The sequence below is a fragment of the Salmo trutta genome, chromosome 37 (assembly GCF_901001165.1).
Source record: "Salmo trutta chromosome 37, fSalTru1.1, whole genome shotgun sequence".
Lineage (NCBI taxonomy): Eukaryota > Metazoa > Chordata > Actinopteri > Salmoniformes > Salmonidae > Salmo > Salmo trutta.
In genome coordinates this window covers 33,087,107-33,100,714 of record NC_042993.1, presented here as the reverse complement: position 1 = coordinate 33,100,714, position 13,608 = coordinate 33,087,107, and the positions used below count along the sequence as shown (strand labels likewise).

The window sequence follows — 13,608 nt, the reverse complement described above, 5'->3', positions numbered from 1 at the left end:
AACATACAAAAGCAGATCATAGGATGCCCCCAATATCTAACAGGTACCATACACATATATACTGTATATACACATCAGGACATGTGCATAGTGAACTCCACCACATATAAATATGAAAATAGAATACAGTATTTCAGAACGTGACCTACCAATTGAATGTCAATATCAAAGAATTTAAATTTGCGATCTCCCCCTATCTGCAAGCATGACCAATGGCATAACACCTCACTGATATGTAAACTCAACCAACCAAAATGAATACGTAAACATCCAATTCATATTTATGCAGTGTCAAGTGGAAACATAACCAACCTTGTTACACATTCATAATTAATGAGCAGAATGACTGTCTTACCTCAATTAGCCACAAAACTGTTTTCTTGAAGTTGTCCCGTGTCATTTTCCCTACATTTCCCTCTTATGGGATAGCCCCCTAGCAATTCATGTTCTAGCCAATGAGCTTCAGCCCCTCGCATTTGACTGACAGCTAGCAGGAGGCCTGCCCAGATTTATCAAATGAGGTTGCAGAGCGGGCCCAACGACTCAGTGTACATTAAAGAGAGTGAGAGCAATGAGGTGGTGCACATTTCTGCACATAGTACACATTTTTCGGGGACTACTTTCAGAACTACTGGCTAAAAGTATACAAAAGTACCAGAGAATCTCTTTAAATGCCCAGTGCAATCAAAAATGTGATTTTTCTGTGTTTTATAATGTATATACTATAATATTGTGAAAATTATAAGGCCCTTTTTTATTTTACTAGACAAGTCATTTATGAACAAATGCTTATTTACAATGACAGCCTAGGAACAGTGGGTTAACTGCCTTGTTCAGGGGCAGAACGACAGATTTTTACCTTGTCAGCTCAGGGATTTGAGCTAGCAACCTTTCAGTTACTGGCCCAACACTCTAACCACTAGGCTACCTGTAAGAGCTGTTTGAAAAGACTGGCTGGAATTTCTGTTTTGGCCTGCCTGGTTAATAGAACAATAAGAAAGAGCTCCAAACCTTTCTGCCAATAAAAGCTAGTTTTCAGTTTTCCCCTCCCCACTCAGACCACTCCCAGACAGTCCTAACAAAATTCTTGCTTGAGAATTTTCTCTTTGCTAAAAAGCAATTTTTGTTTATTTTTGATCATTTTAATTGAAAACAATCCCTGTAAGGTACTTAATTGTTACCCAGAAATTATTTGATATTGAAATAAAACCGGCTGCATTCGACCTTTGAAGGGTATATTCTGCCTGTTTGTTTTTAAGAGAGACAGTGTACAAATGACACACTGCTGCTGTAACAGAAATTGAAGAGGTAGAGAGCCCACACTCCTTGACGTTCTACCCATCAGTGATCAAAGGCCTTGATGTTGAGGGAGGAAAATTGGCAAGTCAATTCTGATCAAACAAATTGTAGTCCTGCTGGCTGCTGGCTGGTTTAAGGCTAAAACCCCATCCAGTGTGCGGTGTGTGCCAAAGCCAAACAATATTGCGGCCAACATGCCAGCAATGCAAGCCTCTCAAGGTTTCTTGCTCCCTAAAGAAGTGTCTTTGTCACTGGCAAAGCACCTATAAAGGTTATGATGTGAACTGGTGGGACCAAACATTTAAAATATCCCAGATTACAAAGTTCACGGTAGATAATGTCCATTCTATACCTCTAATTTGTATATCCAATGTTTTCAACCTACTATTATGCCCCTGGGTCGTGTTCAAGAACAGTAATCTTTTTTTTTTAAAATTACAATGGGAAACTAAAATTTGACTTTCTTATTGGATAAGTCCATGTAGACCGTCCCTGTTTTAGTCCGTCGTCTTCCATTTGGTGCTTAATGAACACGTCCCAGTGTATCACAGCAACCTTTCCATCTCTACAACAACGCAAGTGCTTAGGCCAGGCATGTAGAGGGATGGTGGTGAGACTAGGGGCCAGGACCAAGCTGTTACATAGTCAGGTACCCAGACGGGCTGGTGACATTATTTTAAAGAGTGTGAAGAAAGCGGAAGAGAAAGTCATTAAAGCTCTTTAGTTGAAGGCCATTAAGCCTCGACAAAAGAGATTCCAATAAAGTGTTTAATTGGTTGAAACAAACACAGATGAACTATACAGCTTGATGATAGTGTTAGTCGGCCATTTGAAACAAACCAAGCACTCTCCATGGTGCTTTGGTCTAGAACATGCAGAATCTTGAATTCCATGCTACAAAAGACCATACAATGCTGATATACAGTATGTAGACTCTGCAAGATACAGAAAACCATCACATACACTGGATCATAGCCTGCCTCCTCTTTCTTTTATCTTAGCCAAGTAGTGTTAAAATGTCACGTGAATGACAAGAGCATTAACATGAATCAGTCGGTCCAGCTCTGACGAATCAGAACAAGCCCTGGGCCCAGACTGAATGGTTGTACATAAACACATCTACAGAGCTGTGTGGAGCAGAAAAAGACCACCCTTCCATCTGTCAATCTGGTTTAACGCCGGAATAGGCCTGAAAGGAGACGATTAGAGATACTATACAGGTACCTTCAGAGCAGAACTCAAATTGCCAGGTCGTTCAACATTGGAAATGGAGCTAAAGGGGAGTCCACAAACACAATCGATTTAGTTTTTCTGAAGGTCATGATGCCGTTGCCTGGCCTGCTTTCCAGTCTGGGACGAACAACATGAGATAGACATTTGGTCTATGATGCCAACTAGTGGACAAAGCAGGAAAAACAGTCCTCACTGGAAATTGGTACAGAAAATCCATACACAGAAATGTTATCCAACCAACTTGCTAAAATTACAAGTGTGTGTTTATGTATGCACAGGCCAGATGGAAACTGACAGAAGAGCAATGATTGAAGTATATTTATAATTTTACATTATTTCTTAAATATCTACGATAAAAATGCCCAACCCCTTGCACATTCGTGATGATGTAGATCTGAAGCTGAGCCCTTAACTCCCCACCATGGTATAAAAGCAAAAAGAAGATTTACAGATCAAGATTTTTTTTGAAATTCTTATGTCTCACATAATTGGGGGTGGAAGGAGCAGAGATGGTTCACTGGGGAGGGGGGGGGGGCAGTCCTGAAATCAGGGCAAGGGGTGACAGGGAAGGATGGGGGATACAAATATTGGTTAAGGGTATAGTAATTGATGCAGGGAATATTGTTGGGTTAAGAGTGAGTAAATGGCTCTAGTAGATGTAGATGTACAATGTTCTAGTAGATGTAGATGTACAATGTTCCACGGTTTGGTTAAGTGTGGTAAGATGGCTCTAGGTAGGAGATTGATGCATGTTCCAGGATTGAGTGGTGTCAGGGGGGTTCCTCAGAGGTTGTTGTTGAAGATTGTAGGGCTAGTAGTGGTTGTAGGGCAGTCTGTGATTCTTTCCTTCTCCCTCTCCTTAACTCCCCGTCAATGTCTAAATGAATCCGGGGAAGAGGTGCTGCAGGAGCAGGACGGCTCCCACCACCATGAGGCCACAGAAGAACAGCACCAGCCAGATAGGGAAGGATCCTGGGATGGTGGAGATGCAGAGAGAGAGAGAGAACGAAGGAGGGTGAGGGAAAAGACAATACTACTCACAATGCTAAATCAATGCTACCAATTCAAACCACTTACTTCGGTTGCGTACAGTGTGCATCTGACAGCGGCAGTCCACAGCCACACTCAACATGGCTGCCTCGTTGTTCCCTTTGAGGCTCTGGCCTTTGGGAGTGTCAGGCAGGAAGGCCAGATCGGTCACCACAATGCCGTGGGACTCCTGCACATAGTACAACTTCTACAGAGACAAGATACATAGGGAGTTACACAGGGATAAGCTAAGGCAGCTAATTATTTGTGTGTGTGTGTCTACCTGTAGTGAAAAGGCGATATAGATTGCTACTGATCCCGTCACTGTCCCAAGGCCAAGAAAGGTTCCAGAGTCACTGTGGGACACAGCGAGAACAAAAAAAAGAGCCACTGACTCTGGTTAACAGAGAAGAACAAATATCTAATACAAACCCATTTATTCAGGGCTAGGTGGTATACCATATTTTAATATATATATCAGTATTGATGCACAGACCAGTTTGAGTTTTTACCTTACCTTCTGTAACGCTATTTCAATGTTTGGTTTGTTAAATGTGATACACCGTTTTTATAGTTTACTCCACTACTTGAGTCGTCTCTCTCCCCAAGCTCTGCCCCGGAGCGCAGTTGTTGTTAGATCACGAGATCATTGGCCGACGTTTCCCCCCCCTTAAGTCAGTTAAGAACAAATTCTTATTTTCAATGACGGCATAGGAACAGTGGGTTAACTGTCTTGTTCAGGGGCAGAACGACAGATTTTTACCTTACATTTACATTTAAGTCATTTAGCAGACGCTCTTATCCAGAGCGACTTACAAATTGTCAGCTCAGGGATTCGATCTTGTAACCTTTTGGTTGCTAGTCCAACGCTCTAACCACTAGGCTACCTGCCGCCCCGTTCACTCTTCAGTCTGCATGGTCAATGCAGGAGATGCAACAATATGTTGATGACAGCAACCCTGTTTTCCACATTGCTTATTAATATAGGTGTTCTATAAATACACTGTTAGTTTGTGTATCTTACTGTCTGCAAACAGCTAGTTTCTTTTCTTAGAAAGTTGTGGATAAAAATTGTGTTAGCCACTAATGATAATCGCTAGTTAGCTGGATAGCTAATAAATGTACTGAGTTAGAGCAAATGTAGCTAGCTAATACAGCCTGACACCAGTGATGGTGTAGGCCTAAATCAGCATGTCGTTATCAAGGGACCTAATGTTTGGCAAAAACAATTCCCCACACCAGTACACCACCACCATTGACACCAGGCAGGATGGGTCCATGGATTACGTTTACATCAAATCCTGACTCTGCAATCAGCATGACGCAACAACTTTCGTCAGACCAGGCAATGTTTTTCCACTCCTCAATTGTCCCATGTTGGTGATCGCGTGGCCACTGGTGCCGCTTCTTCTTGTTTTTAGCTGATTGAGTGGAACCCGGTGTGGTCGTCTGGTGCAATAGCCCATCCATGAGAAGGCTTGACGAGTTGTGCGTTCCGAGATGCCATCGCACACCACTGTTGTACTGCGCCGCTATTTGTTTGTGTTCAAGATTCTTGCCATTTTCCTTCGACCTTTCTCATCAACGAGCTGTTTCACAGGACTGTTGCTGACCGGTGCAACAAACAAACATCCATTCTCGGTAAAGCCTAGATAATATCGTGCGTGAAAAGCCCAGTAGGGCAGACAGATACTGGATCCGGCGTACCTGGCACCGACGATCATACCATACCACACCACGTTTTTCACAATCCCTGACATTTAATCCTAGTAAAAATTTCCCGTCTTAGGTCGGTTAGGATCACCACTTTATTTTAAGAATGTGAGATGTCAGAATAATAGTACAGAGAATGATTTATTTCAGATTTTATTTCTTTCATCACATTCCCAGTGGGTCAGAAGTTTACATCCACTCAATTAGTATTTGGTAGCATTGCCTTTAAATTGTTTAACTTGGGTCAAACGTTTTAGGTAGCCTTCCATAAGTTGAGTGAATTTTGGCCCATTCCTCCTGACAGAGCTGGTGTAACCGAGTCAGGTTTGTAGGCCTCCTTGCTCACACAAGTTTTTTTCAGTTCTCACGAATTAGGATTGAGGTCAAGGCTTTGTGATGGCCACTCCAATACATTGACTTTGTTGTCCTTAAGCCATTTTGCCACAACTTTGGAAGTATGCTTGGGGTCATTGTCCATTTGGAAGACCCATTTGCGACCAAGCTTTAACTTCCTGACTGATGTCTTGAAATGTTGCTTCAATATATCCACAGTTTTCAACCTCATGATGACATCTATTTTGTGGAGTGCACCAGACCCTCCTGCAGCAAAGCACCCCCACAACATGATGCTGCCACCCCCGTGCTTCACGGTTGGGATGGTATTGTTTGGCTTGTAAGCCTCCCCCTTTTTCCTCCAAACATGACAATGGTCATTATGGCCAAACAGTTCTATTTTTGTTTCATCAGACCAGAGGACATTTCTCCAAAAAGTACGATCTTTGTCCCCATGTGCAGATGCAAACCGTAGTCTGGTTTTTTTATGGCGGTTTTGGAGCAGTGGCTTCTTCCTTGCTGAGCGGCCTTTCAGGTTATGTCAATAAAGGACTCGTTTTACTGTGGATATAGATACTTTTGTACCCGTTTCCTCCAGCATCTTCACAAGGTCCTTTGCTGTTGTTCTGGGATTGATTTGCACTTCTCGCAACAAAGTACGTTCATCTCTAGGAGACACAACGCGTCTCCTTCCTGAGCGGTATGATGGCTGCGTGGTCCCATGGTGTTTATACTTGCGTACTATTGTTTGTACAGATGAACGTGGTACCTTCAGGCATTTGGAAATTGCTCCCAAGGATGAACCTGACTTGTGGAGGTCTACACGTTTTTTCTGATGTCTTGGCTGATTTCTTTAGATTTTCCCATGATGTCAAGCAAAGAGGCACTGAGTTTGAAGGTAGGCCTTGAAATACATCCACAGGTACACCTCCAATTGACTCAAATGATGTCAATTAGCCTATCAGAAGCATCTAAAGCCACGACATCCTTTTCTGGAATTTTCCAAGCTGTTTAAAGGCACAGCCAACTTAGTGTATGTAAACTTCTGACCTACTGGAATTGTGACACAGTGAATTATGAGTGAAATAATCTATAATCTAATATTGTAAACAATTGTTGGAAAAATTACTTGTGTCATGCATAAAGTAGATGTCCTAACCAACTTGCCCTAACTATAGTTTGTTAACAAGAAATTTGTGGAGTGGTTGAAAAAAAGAGTTTTAATGACTCCAACCTAAGTGTATGTAAACTTCCGACTTCAACTGTAGGTCACTCGTTTTGCCCATTCTAAAGTTCAACCGAACAGTAACTGAATGCCTCGATGCTGGCCTGCCTGCTTTATATAGCAAGCCACGGCCGCATAACACATTGTCTGTAGGAGCAATCCAATTTCCGTGAACGGGGTGATGCACCTAATAAACTCTCCAGTGAGTGTAGAATTAGAATAATCATTCTATTTCCATGATTATAACAGTTCACCCAAGTGTTTTGATCTAAATCGCAAGTCAAATCACAATTGCAATATTTAGATACAAATAAGGCCTTGATTTTTTGCGCATATTGTGCACCCCTACATGGCATTGTGGAAATTATGTCAAATCAGATCAATTTTTGGTCTACGTTTGATTGTACAGACTAGAGAAAGACCCTTTGAAAATAACGTAGAATGCATGTGTAGCCACCCTAGGATCATGCACAACTCAAAACAAATTTAGAAATGTTATTATTCAAAAACATAAAATAACATAAATGTGAAAAATATTGTGATATATTTTGGCCATATCGCCCAGCCCTACATTTATGATACAGTAACGTCAGAGAAATACCCGCAATTAGCAGTTAAGCGACCTTATCAGATATTAACAAATAAGGCTCTTTCTCAATTCCTCGCACCTTTCTGATTTTCCCTCCTCGCCTTCTCAAAATGCATTGGAAAAGAAGGTCTGAGGGGAGGGACATTCTCCAATACGGTTCAGAAGGGGGCAAGGAAATAGGATGCAGGTAATCAAGGAAAGATTAATTGAATCCTAGGTATCCTCTCCATCCTTCCTCACCTGACAGCCAGGGTGGAGATGACCTCAGTGCCGCAGGGGTTCGTCAGCATGGGTAGGAAGTTCTGTCCGTCCCATTTAGAAAGGTAGCATTGTGGAGGTTTTCTGTCTCGTTTGTGGGGGATCTGGACGGTGTAGAGCCTCAGGGTGTCTTTCTGGTCCTCGACTTTCCCAAACCTAAACGGGAGAGCGAAAAAACAAACTCAGCAAAAAAAGAAACAGCCCTTTTTCAGGACCTCGTCTTTCAAAGATAATTCGTAAAAATCCAATAACTTCACAGATCCTCATTGTAAAGGGTTTAAACACTGTTTCCCATGCTTGTTCAATAAACCATAAACAATTAATGAACATGCACCTGTGGAACGGTCATTAAGACTAACAGCTTACAGACGGTAAGCAATTAATGTCACAGTTATGAAAACTTAGGACACTAAAGGACCTGCACAGGATCGGTACATCCGAACATCACACCTGCGGGACAGGCACAGGATGGCAACAACAGCCCGAGTTACACCAGGAACGCACAATCCCTCCATCAGTGCTCAGACTGTCCGCAATAGGCTGAGAGAGGCTGGACTGAGGGCTTGAAGGCCTGTTGTAAGGCAGGTCCTCACCAGACATCACCGGCAACAACGTCGCTGGACCAGACAGGACTGGCAAAAAGTGCTCTTCACTGACGAGTCACGGTTTGTCTCACCAGGGGTGATGGTCGGATTCACGTTTATCGTTGAAGGAATGAGCGGCACACCGAGGCCTGTACTCTGGAGCGGGACCGATTTGGAGGTGGAGGGTCCGTCTTGGTCTGGGGCTGTGTGTCACAGCATCATCAGACTGAGCTTGTTGTCATTGCAGGCAATCTCAACGCTGTGCGTTGCAGGGAAGACATCCTCCTCCCTCATGTGGTACACTTCCTGCAGGCTCATCCTGACATGACCCTCCAGCATGACAATGCCACCAGCCATACTGCTCGTTCTGTGCGTGATTTCCTGCAAGACAGGAACATCAGTGTTCTGCCATGGCCAGCGAAGAGCCCGGATCTCAATCCCATCGAGCACGTCTGGGACCTGTTGGATCGGCAGGTGAGGGCTCAGGCCATTCCAGTTCAAGAACTGGCAAATCTGGTGCAGTCCATGAAGAGGAGATGCACTGAAGTACTTAATGCAGTTGGTGGCCACACCAGATATTGACTGTTACTTTGATTTTGACCCGCCCTTTGTTCAGGGACACATTATTCAATTTCTGTGGAACTTGTTCAGTTTATGTCTCAGTTGTTCAATGTTGTTATGGTCATACAAATATTTACACATTGTTGTTTGCTGAAAATAAACGCAGTTGACAGTGAGAGGACGTTTCTTTTTTTGCTGAGTTTATGTGGTATGCTAGTGGGACCAGAGCCATATGTCAGTGATGTTTCAGGATATGTAAAAATTCGTAGGAGAAAGGGGTATGTGCTTGCCTGCAAGACATATAGCGGTATGACTTTGCTGCTATCTGAGGCATCTTCTCATGCCAACAGAGGCTCATGGCCAGTTGTTTGCCACTCCATATACTGCAGGCAAAGTCCCGGCCCACCGTCACAAGGTGCTACACAGAAACACAAAATAACACACAGGTCAGAAAATACTTACCAGTTTAGCTTGCACATGATGTTTATAACCTCTTTATTACTGTGATTCCAACACAGACAGACATCGAGGTCATATACTTATTAGCTGGTTAGTACCTTGTTATTCGGACTGATGTCCAAGTCTTCAATTTCCCCTCATGGGCTTTGAAGTCCAACTTCTCTTTTAAGGAGGGGTACTGGTGAGAGAGCAGAGGCATTACAGTCAAGCTCAAAACCTGCACAGTAACAACTGGGGAGAAGTCTCAACATGGCGGACATTTTGGCATAACTAAAACTCACCTCCCACACTCTGATGTGTCCGTCTGTTCCGCCAGTCAGTAGGAGGCTGAGATCGGGACTGAACCTCACACACTTCTGGAGGGGGTCCTGGGGGTTGAGGTCCGACTGCACCTCCCCAAACGTGTCAACAGAGATCTGGGTGGTGTTATCCTTCATCTCGGACACATTGCCCCTAGCAGCAGCAGCTCCCTCACTACCCTTACCCCCTTTCCCAGCTCGTCTCCTAGCTGCGCCCTGCTCACTGCCACCCCCTGCTGGAAAATAAGGGGCATAGTGATGTGTTAATGTAAGGCAGTGTTGCCCAATCATTCTCTTTGGAACCCAAAGGGGTGCACATTTTTGTTTTTTCCCCCTACCACAAACAAACGTGATTTAAGTAATCAAAGGCTTGATGATGAGTTGATTAGATGAATTAAGTGTGTTAGTGCTAGGGCAAAAATAATAATGTGCAGCCCTTTGGGTCACCAGGACCAGGATTGAGAAACACAGATGTAATAGATGAAATGTAAGATAGGAATGACATTACAGTAAATGTATCTGTAAAGATAATTTTAACTTTGTGTATAAAAAAGTTTCTAAAAGGGAATGGCAGGTTTTTGGGGGTGTTCTTTCCTTACCGTCTTTGGCTGCAGCCTTTCCCCTGGTCTGGCGTTGTCTGAAGCGCATGAGGCTGCATCTGCCGTCCTGCCCTGCGGCGATCACATCCCCGCCTATTGCCAGGTTCATAGTGGCACGCGTGTCTGTGTCATGAGAGTGCACCAGGGTGGCACAGTGCTGGTCTCCTACCAACTCCAAACCCAGGAAGTGCTGAAAAAGACAGCCACGACATAACTTAGCAAATACTGTACAACATTACTCAGATTTAATTCGATCAAAATAAATGCTGAATCACACGTCTACAATGTTTCTGCATTTTCACACTTACAGAATACATGCAATGTAAAAAGGTGTGAAAATACTAGAAATTGAGAGATTATCCCCATAGAGCAGTACCATTACATGGTCACCTAAACATTCAGTAGCTTACCACTGCATTCTTTATGCCCGTCTTGGAAGCACCTCCCCCTCCTGCAATGATCACCCATCCTGTTTTGGGGTCGACTTTGATTGTGTAGAGGGGGAAGGGGGCCCTATACAGGTCTGGCATCCTCCATTTGCCCATGGCTCTTGAAGGAATCAATCCACTTCACGGCAAATTCCTTGTCTGTAGAAACAGACGCATGAGAACTCAAAATACAAGTCAAAAAACAATCATTACACAATAGTAGCTAGATCCCTGCTTTTAGCAATGCTGGTGTACTTACATACACTAGCGTTGTTTTCAATTGTATTTGGTTGCACAAAACAGTCCATGGGAAGCCAGAAGTTAAATACAATTTTCAGACAACTTAGGATGTTGCACACCCTTGGCTGAATGCGGTTTGCAACATCCTAAATTGTTCCCGAAAATGGTGGTGGACAATTGTGTATTAAGACAGTACACATATTTTTCCTGTTTTAGAAGATACTGACTCTACTATTACACGGGCGGAACACAATAATGGTTACATTAAGACACTATGGACCCGGTTTAGATGTGGGTCGGAAAACATACCTCAATGCAGGGATGGGATATGCCACTGTACTCCAAATTGTACCTTTATCCATACTGCACCATTGAGAAGATTGAAATACTGCTAGTTTTCCTGAGAAACTGCTCTTTTCGGCTTCATGCTAGCTGAAGATAAAAAGTGAAGTTTTCTGGAAACTGGCAGTATTTCAATCTTCTCGGTGGAGCAGTGTGGATAAAGGTGACATTTGGAGTACAGTGGCATATCCCATTACTGCAATGAGGTACGTTTTCCGACCCATATGTCGCGCCGACTCCAATGTGTGTTAATGTAACCATGATTGCGTTATGATCTCAGGTGTAAACAAGAGTAACGGTTGGGATGGTATCTTCTGCCTGGCAAGCCTAACGCGCTTGCTACATCGTTTGCTAACTAACTAGAACAGGTTTTGTTATTTTAATGTTAGCTCGCTAAACATCCCATCGTGAAAGTATTGTTAGCTAGCTACCTAACTTGAAATCTTAGCAATTGTCACTGCAAAATAAATCTGAACAAGACCGTTTATCTAGCTAGCTAGCTCGCCATCTAAGCTTTTAGCATGCCAGCCAACCATTAGCTACTTGAGCATGAATGGTGTAGTGGATGCCAATATATTTGAGGTCTTGCAAACTCCACCTGTGTACTCTGCTCCGATTTCTCTTCTGATGCCAATTATTTCAATTAGTTGGCTATTATTCGCATTATGAGCTGTCACTGGCCGCACATATCTAATGAAAATAACGCTCAAGTTGCTAGCTAGATAGCCAGCTTGCTACTTCCCTACAAACACGTCAGCAGCGTGCAATCTGCGCGATCACGTCATTAAATACGCCCCTGTACGTCCACTGTCAAATGTTTTTTTTTTTAACTATCGCTTGATAGGGTGTGGTCTATCGTTTCCAATAAAAGAAAAGTAATCATAGTGGCAGTGCCAAGCACGACCTAGTGAGATGCTGTTGGTGCGTTCTAGCATTATTTGCATATTTTCGTTAGGGAACGCCTACTCTGGGAAGTGCGCGTGCGCAATAACTCAATTCGCCATTGCTCTACTAAACAGCGCATTGTTATACATTTATTTTTCTTTTTGGCAAAGGGTAAAGTCTACAAAACTTGGTCCACTCTGTTCGTAACAGATTCTAGTTTGGGGAACAGAAAGCTGCATTAAGATTAAATGTTTAATCGATGAGAAGATTTGCAGAATGTTGGCCAAAAATCCATCTCACTCCATATTTTCCCACTGCCAGCCACTGGGCTTCCTCTAAACCATATTGGTGGTGAGTGGAAATACCAACCGGATGCTTCAGATTTATATATCCGGTGAAACATCTATCTCATTGTTCTGTGACACTGTATTGATTGAACTGTATAGTTGTTTTTTCTAAATACAATAAACATTTTAATAGCATTGCAAAGCAAGAGCCAAATATTTGCAACACATGTTTTACATAGATGTATTCTATTCTACATAGATCTAAAACCTTCTGCAGATCATGGACAGCAGAGAATATTTGCACAGGCCTATATTGGCCAAACAATGTATTGATAATAACACTTTCCTTGTGCAAATAATCTGTTTCTTCTTTGTCCTCTGTGGCCAATGCCATGGGAAACAATATGCACATCTGATGTCCTATTCTGATTCTGCCCAACAGGGTCATTCAAAGAGTTACAGTGTATCGGCTTAATCACATGAGAGGGATGATGAAACAAATGGTCTCTCTAAAACGATCATGCATTCATAGTGACACTGAGAGAATGATTGTGATATTGTTATAGGACAATGTTTATTTTATGAATCCAGAGAAAACATGATGAGAGACATGGTTAAACACAATAAACAGGCTTAATTTGTCACTCCCTTCCCTGGCCCATTTGTTACTTGGAAGAGATCATTCTGAAAACCGGACTTGTAAAATCCACTTTAGTAAAGCAATCAATTGTTATGCCTCCGAATAAAATCATGACATTACATAATCATCTGTCAACTGTTAAAGGATGTACCCTAATCCATTGCCTCCCATAACCTGTGTCTAATTTTGCACACCGTCGTCATCTGTCCTACCTCAGCCTTTGCTGGTGCTAAAGAGCACTCGTTTAATAATTATTGTTGGCTGTTCTCTGGGGAAATCTGTCTCTCCAAGGCAACATCAGTCTTGGAATCCAGCAATTAATGAATCACTTTTACAGAGAGGTTACCTACAAGCCTCATCTATTCTCAATTGGCTGCATCACTCTAGGCACATAACGGTAGCGGTAGGTTAATTCTCAATGATTAGCACAGCTTCAAAAATATGTTCCACATGTGTTCTCGGTGGCCTCTAACCTCTGCTTCCTTGACAAAATCCAATTGGATACATCATGTACTTAAAAAAAAATGAGGCAAAGGAAAGATCAAGGGGTGTGTTTTTTATGGGGGGGGGGGGGCATAGTAACAAGGGAGAGGACAGATGACCTT

At 42.8% G+C, this 13,608-nt stretch overlaps 1 pseudogene; it reads right to left on the bottom strand.

The window, feature by feature from the left end:
* Positions 1-2,053: 2,053 nt before the first annotated feature.
* LOC115177412 (prolactin regulatory element-binding protein-like) lies at positions 2,054-12,067 on the bottom strand (annotated as a pseudogene).
* Between the last annotated feature and the right edge of the window lie 1,541 nt (positions 12,068-13,608).